Source organism: Eleutherodactylus coqui, chromosome 2 (genome assembly GCF_035609145.1).
Source record: "Eleutherodactylus coqui strain aEleCoq1 chromosome 2, aEleCoq1.hap1, whole genome shotgun sequence".
NCBI classification, from domain to species: domain Eukaryota; kingdom Metazoa; phylum Chordata; class Amphibia; order Anura; family Eleutherodactylidae; genus Eleutherodactylus; species Eleutherodactylus coqui.
Window position 1 is genome coordinate 170,362,987 of NC_089838.1, and position 7,072 is coordinate 170,370,058.

Below are 7,072 nucleotides of genomic sequence, written 5' to 3' on the forward strand. Positions count from 1 at the left end.
AGCTGTTGTTCACAGCTGAGAGGGCAAACATTTAACACACAGGCTCAAGGGCAAACACTTAAAGTAGCAGGTGTATATTTAGAAAAAACATGTTTTTCTCATGGGCAACTGTATGTGGTGTGCTCAAATGTATACAGCCCACAAAACCTTTATATCCTAGCTAACGTGTCATGGGGCTCAAAAAAGTGATATAACAGTGAGTCAGGGAAGCAAAAAGGGTGATCACAAAAAAAAAATTCAATGTTCAACGTTTTATGCAAGACCCTCCCAAAAGTTGCCATTTGGTAAAAAAAATGATTTTCTGAAAGTTTCTGGTCAATTGGATAACACTAAGCCTCTTTATAGGTATGATTCATATATTTGAAGATATTAGTACATTTTCAGTGCTGGTTGTGTTCTGGATTCCCAAAATCGATATTTCCTGAAAACACTCAAGTTCATGCATCATGCTATCATCTCTGATTTTAATGTCAATGAATTTCTTTTATCTTGTTTATAATCGAAAAACAGTTATTGTAAGGTACTGAATGTGTTTTCATAGAAATTTTGACATACCCAAGATGAAAAAGGATACTGTATGAGAAGAACAAAATCTGAATAAATTACAAGAAATGTATTACACACAAAATAGATTTATTACAAGATAGAAGAATATATATTACAAAAAAAAGCATAAAAATGTACCAACTAAAACATATAATATATTTACTTAAATTTTACATGATTTAAACATCAGGGAGAGGCTTAGAGAGGGTGGCTTTTGCAGTATCAGGGTATTTCCTACAGTCTACTATGACTTGTAATAAGAACTGTATTTGGTCTTCGTTTTTAGTAATACTTGAATTAAAATCTTCGATCAATTTGACGCCACTCTCTGCTGTGTCATTTACAACCTTTAATTTTTCCACTATCATTTTACCTTTCAAGTAATCAAGGTTTTCAAACCAAACACCCAGACAACTTTCCAAGAAAGAAGTTGGAATTTTGAACAGTTTAAAAAAAAAAAAAATCAAAAATTTGAGGAGAAATAAAAAAGTCTATTTCCTTGATCAACAGTGATTGTGCTCCTTCAAGGCTGAATTGTGCTCTTACATTTCTGTCATCTAATTCATTTTCAACCTCCTGCTCTTGAAAAGATAATAATTTCAAAGACATTTTTCCATAACTTCTTCCTTCAAACTTTCATCGAAAAACCCAAATGCCACTTGTTCTGAATTTGGATACCACAGGTGATTTATAAATTTGCCTATTGCTTTCTCTAATACCAGTTTCTCAATTTATTTTATAATTTATAAGCAATTTTAACCCCTTAACGACCAGCCCATAGTGTTTTTACGTCTTCCCGAAGTGGGCTTTATCCTCTGAGGACGTAAAAACATGTGTCCTGCAGAGAATAATGCCCCTCGGGCTGTGGACGTGACAGCTCCATGCTGTCGGTGTCCGCAGGTAGCTGACAGCATGGAGCTGTCATCCTGGGCTGTTCGGAGCCCCCCCCCCGGCATTGCGATCGGCGCTATGCAATGGATAGCGCCGATCGCAAAAAAGTAAATAAAAGTGCAATAAAAGTTAAAGATTCAGCTGCTCTGATGGATCGGATCCATCGGAGCAGCTGAAATTACTCACCAAGGTCTGCCGCACGACTCCCCGCTGTCCCGATGCTGCGGGCGCCGTAGCCGTCCTTCTGCGCATGCGCGCCAGGCGGCATTACGTCAGCCGCATGCGCAGAAGGCTCGGCGGCGCGGGAGACTTAAAATCTCCTGGCTCCCGGCTCCTGTAGGTAGCCGGGAGACAGGAGATGTCAGCGGGGACTGCGGTGAGCGGTCCCCGGTACCGCGATCGCCGTTATACAATGGATAACGACGATCGCGAAAAAGTGAAAAAAAGTGTAAAAAAAGAAAAGTTTCACCTCCCCTCATGGATCGGATCCATGAGGAGAGGTGAAAATACTCACCTCAGGTCCGCCGATGTCCTCCGGCCAGTGTCGGGACCCCCCGCTGGCTTCTGCGATGTGCCGATGCGGCGCGCATGCGCAGAAGCTGGCGAGCCCGGCAAATTCAAAATCTCCCTGCACCCGGCTGTCACAGATAGCCGAGTGCAGGGAGATATGACTGGGGACCACTGTATGCGGTTTCCAGTCATATGATCACCGTTATCCATCAGATAACGGTGATCATATAAAGTTAAAAAGTAAAAAAAAAAAAAAAAAGTTAAAAGTAAAAAAAAGTTTAAAAAGTTAAAGTTTCATCTCCCCTTATGGATCGTATCCGTAAGGGGGGATGAAATTACGTACCCAAGGTCCCGGATTTGTTCCCTGATGGGATATTGATCCGCGGACCTTACCCCAGCTTTGGCGCATGCGCCCGTCAGCATGATGGCGGACGCATGCGCAAAAGTGAAATATTGCCCAAGAAATATAAAATCTCCCTGCTGCTGGCTACAAAAGGTAGCCAAGAGCCTGAAGATGTCACGGGGAGCCGCAGTATGCGGTTACTGGTCACGTGATCGCCGTTATCCAATGCATAATGGCGATCACGTAAAGGTTCTTTAAAAAGTGGCAGTTTCATTTCCCCTCACCGATGCGATCGGTTGGGGGAGATGAAACATCTTCTCGGAGGCTTCCGCATTTGAATCCAGATGCGATTATCCTCCATGGACCCTTCCGGCTGCTGCGCATGCGCCCGCCGGCAAAATGCCGGACACTTTTGCAGGAGCCGGGAAGCCCAGGAAATTTTAAATCTCCTTGCTCCCAGCGACCAACGGTCGCTGAGTGCTTGGAGTAGTGACCGGCGGCCTCGTTGAGCGGTCCCCGGTCACATGATAAAGTAGCGATCTAACATTAGGCCGGTCACACATGACCGAAGAGGAATTATGGCTTCTGCATGCGCTTGATCAGCGGTAATCCACGGATCAATCGCATGCATTGGATTACACAATTCCCCCCAATTAGCGGGTCGGAATTACATAATCCACTCGCAGAAACAGAGAGTGACGGCGGATATACTCGCACCCCATATGCAAACACATTGTGTACGGGCTGCGGGTACCCGGGTCATCTCTAAGCGACGGCACGGGAAATGCAAACAAAAAACCGCCTGTGTGAGTAGGCAGTTATGCGCAGTACATTACGCAACCGTACGCAGGGTCACAGCCGGGCTCACAGCTGGAATCCGCTGCAGGCCTCTACAAGCGGATTCCGCCTACGGCTTTGTGAGCCCGGCGTTATTCAGACCGCTACCTGTAATCCGTAATTTACAAGAAGCCCCGGGAACGTTCGTCTTCCTGCAGTTCCAGGAGCAGCTTGTTGAGCGCCTTCTCTGTTAGATCGCTGCACCGCAGCAAGATTACAAAGCCTCACAGCGCCACTTTCTACACCCCATCCCCGCTGCTGAGGTTACGAAATACCCCCCAAAATACATGAGAGGAGGGGGGGGGATACCCGGTTTTCTTGCCCCATGTGCCCAACCCAACCAGCCTCCGTAATTACCCCTGTCTTCGGACATAAAACGCAGTTTATATTATTACCTTTATCTAATATTTAGGGAATGCCAAAAAATGGGGATGTCGGGTGGGGGGGGGGGGGATTATTTTTAGGAAGTCAAATTTTTTTCCGTATAAGTGGGCAATGGGGCCTGGAATTTATTCAGTTCTGCCCTGAAATCCAGCGGGCATTCCCTCCATTATGGGCCTAGCCATGTGTCCTGTAAGTAGATTAGGGCCACAATGGGTATGTTTCTGAACACGGGACAAACAGGGGTATCCATTTTGGGGTGAAAGTCTTCATTCCTATGTACACTGTACAAAAAAAAACAGTTTTTAAATTGACAAAATTGCCAAACAAATGAAAATCGTAATTTTTTTCCTTTTGCTTTGCTTAGATTCATTCAAATACTTTGGGGTCAAAATATGCAGTACACCCCTAGATGAATTTGTTAAGGGGTCTAGTTTTTAAAATGGGGTCATTTGTGGGGGTTCTCTATCATTTTGGACGCTCAATGGCTCTACATGTGGGCAATGGGGACTGGAATTTATTCCGTTGTACCCTGAAATCCAACGGGTGCTCCTTCCATTATAGGCCTAGCTATGTTTCCTTTAAGTAGATTAGGGCCACAATGGGTATGTTTCTGAACACGGGACAAATGGGGGTATCCATTTTGGGGTGAAAGTCTTCATTCCTATGTACACTTTTTAAAAAAAAACAGTTTTTAAATTGACACAATTGCCAAAAAAATGAAAATCATAATTTTTTCCTTCTGCTTGGCTTAGATTCATTCAAAAACTGTGAAGTCAAAAAAGTCATCATACCCCTAGATAAATTCGTTAGGGGGTCTACTTTTCAAAATAGGGTCACTTGTGGGGGTTCTCCATCGTTTTGGTCACTCAATGGCTCTACAAGTGGGCAATGGGGACTAAATCTCCTTCAAGCAAAATTTCTGTTCCGAAAGCCACCGGTTGTTCCTTTCATTTTGGGCCCCATTGTGCATATAGACGTAATACTAGGGCCACAATGGGTATGTTTCTGAGCACAGGACAAACAGGGGTATCCATTTTGGGGTGCAAGTCTTCATTCATATATGTGCGGTACAAAAAAAACTGCTTTTGAAATGACAGAATTACCAAAAAAATGAAAATCGTAATTTTTTTCCCTCGGCTTGGCTTAGATTCATTCAAAAACTTTGAAGTCAAAAAAGTCATCGTACCCCTAGATAAATTCGTTAAGGGGTCTACTTTTCAAAATGGGGTAACTTGTGGGGGTTCTCCATCGTTTTGGTCACTCAAGGGCTCTACAAGTGGGCAATGGGGACTAAATCTCCTTCAAGCAAAATTTCTGTTCCGAAAGCCACCGCTTGCTCCTTTCATTTTGGGCCCCATTGTGCATCCAGACATATGATTAGGGCCACAATGGGTATGTTTCTGAGCACAGGAGAAACAGGGGTATCCATTTTGCGGTGCAAGTCTTCATTCATATATGTGCTGTACAAAAAAACTGCTTTTAAAATGACAGAATTACCAAAAAAATGAAAATCGTAATTTTTTTCCTTCGGCTTGGCTTAGATTCATTCAAAAACTGTGAAGTCAAAAAAGTCATAGTACCCCTAGATAAATTCGTTAAGGCGTCTACTTTTCAAAATGGGGTCACTTGTGGGCGTTCTCCATAGTTTTGGTCACTCAATGGCTCTACAAGTGTGCAATAGGGCCTAAATCTCCTTCAAGCAAAATTTCTGTTCCGAAAGCCACCGCTTGCTCCTTTCATTTTGGGCCCCATTGTGCATCCAAACGTAAGATTAGGGCCACAATGGGTATGTTTCTGAGCACAAGACAAACAGGGGTATCCATTCTGGGGTGCAAATCCTAATTTTCATGTGTACTATAGAAAAAAGTCCTGTCTTTAAAATGACATATTTGCAAAAATATGAAATTTTTGTTTTTCTCTTCTAAATTGCATTGACTCCTGAAAAAAAACTGTGGGGTTAAAATACTCATGACACCCCTCAGTGAATACGTTAAAGGGTGTAGTTTTTAAAATGGGGTCACTTGTGGGGGTATCTATCATTTTGACTCCTATGAGCCTTTCCAATCTTGGATTGGTGTAGGAAAACAAAGTGTTCCTCAAAATGCTGAAAAGTAATGTTACATTTGTACGTCTCCTAAATGGTTAAAAAAAAAAAAAAAGGGTTTTTCCAATATGCGCCCAAAATAAAGTAAACGGATGGAAATATAAATGTTAGCAAAAATTTCTATATTATGTTTGCACATATTTGAGATATTGCAGTTGGAAATGTGAAAAAATGATGATTTTTTCAAAATTTTCCCAATTTTGGCACTTTTAATAAATAAACACAAATTCTATCGGTCTTTTTTTTCCACCTAAATGAAGTACAATATGTGGCGAAAAAACAATGTCAGAATCGCTTGGATATGCAAAACCTTTCTGGTCTTTTTCCATGCTAAAGTGACACGTGTCAGATTTGCAAAATTTGGCCTGGTCATTAAGGCGTATACAGGCTTGGTCACTAAGGGGTTAACAATTGCAAATCTTGGTTGGGGGGCCATAGCTGCCTTGGGGGCATTAAACCAAGCTTTCACATAAATATTAATAATAAACAAACAAATTCAAAGTCAAAACTGAAAAAAAAAACACTACAAAGTTTACCACTTGAAATTTAAATACTGACTGCGCTTCCTGACATTCACGACACAAGTCCCCACCCCAAGAGCAAAAGGGAATATATCTGGTATGGTTGTTCCCTTTGTCCTTTTAGAAAGGGTCACTTCCTTAAGATGAACCAGTAGTCTGTGACAAGGAAAGTAATGCCTCAACTCACATTCAATATACTATTCATTTGGAGACCTGGAACATGCAACGCCTTGAAAAATTGCCCAATATCTTCAAATCTATGAGTCACACTGTTAGGGAAATTCAATCGTTTTGTCAATATGCTGTGAGACTCCAAATCAGAGGTGGTTATGGTGGCCGCCGTGAGAAAGCAATGGACACAGAAATCATGACTGTGTCTAAAAGCAATCTACCTTTATTACATGTCACAACTTATAAAGTAACATGACGGAGGCGGGTTTTATGCCCGATGAATTAATTTTTACAAAAGCATACATTGTTGGTTAGAGATGTTATCTTAGATTGAACAGTAACTTGTGTTTTCACATTCCAATGTTACATTACGTTGCTGGTTCCAACTGAACAGAATATGCGATTAGTACATTTTGCTGAGTTGTACTGCTAGCAGTTTGCCTAGAAATCCTGTTTAGCTGTGTCAAGAAGTGGTAGACAAGACAAAATCATATTCAGGCCTGAGACCTTCACATAGACAAGACAAAATCATATTCAGGCCTGAGACCTTCACATAGACAAGACAAAATCATATTCAGGCCTGAGACCTTCACAAACACCTAAAAAGTGGTAAAGTAATATAAGCAAGAACATTATCTATAAAATGAGACCATGATCAGGTTTCTAGGACAAATAGTTTTCATTTTATAGAACTGTGATTTTTTTTTTAACAGAAATCCCCCAAAATCATAACTCAAGATTGATGAGGCACGGGTTAATGTTCTT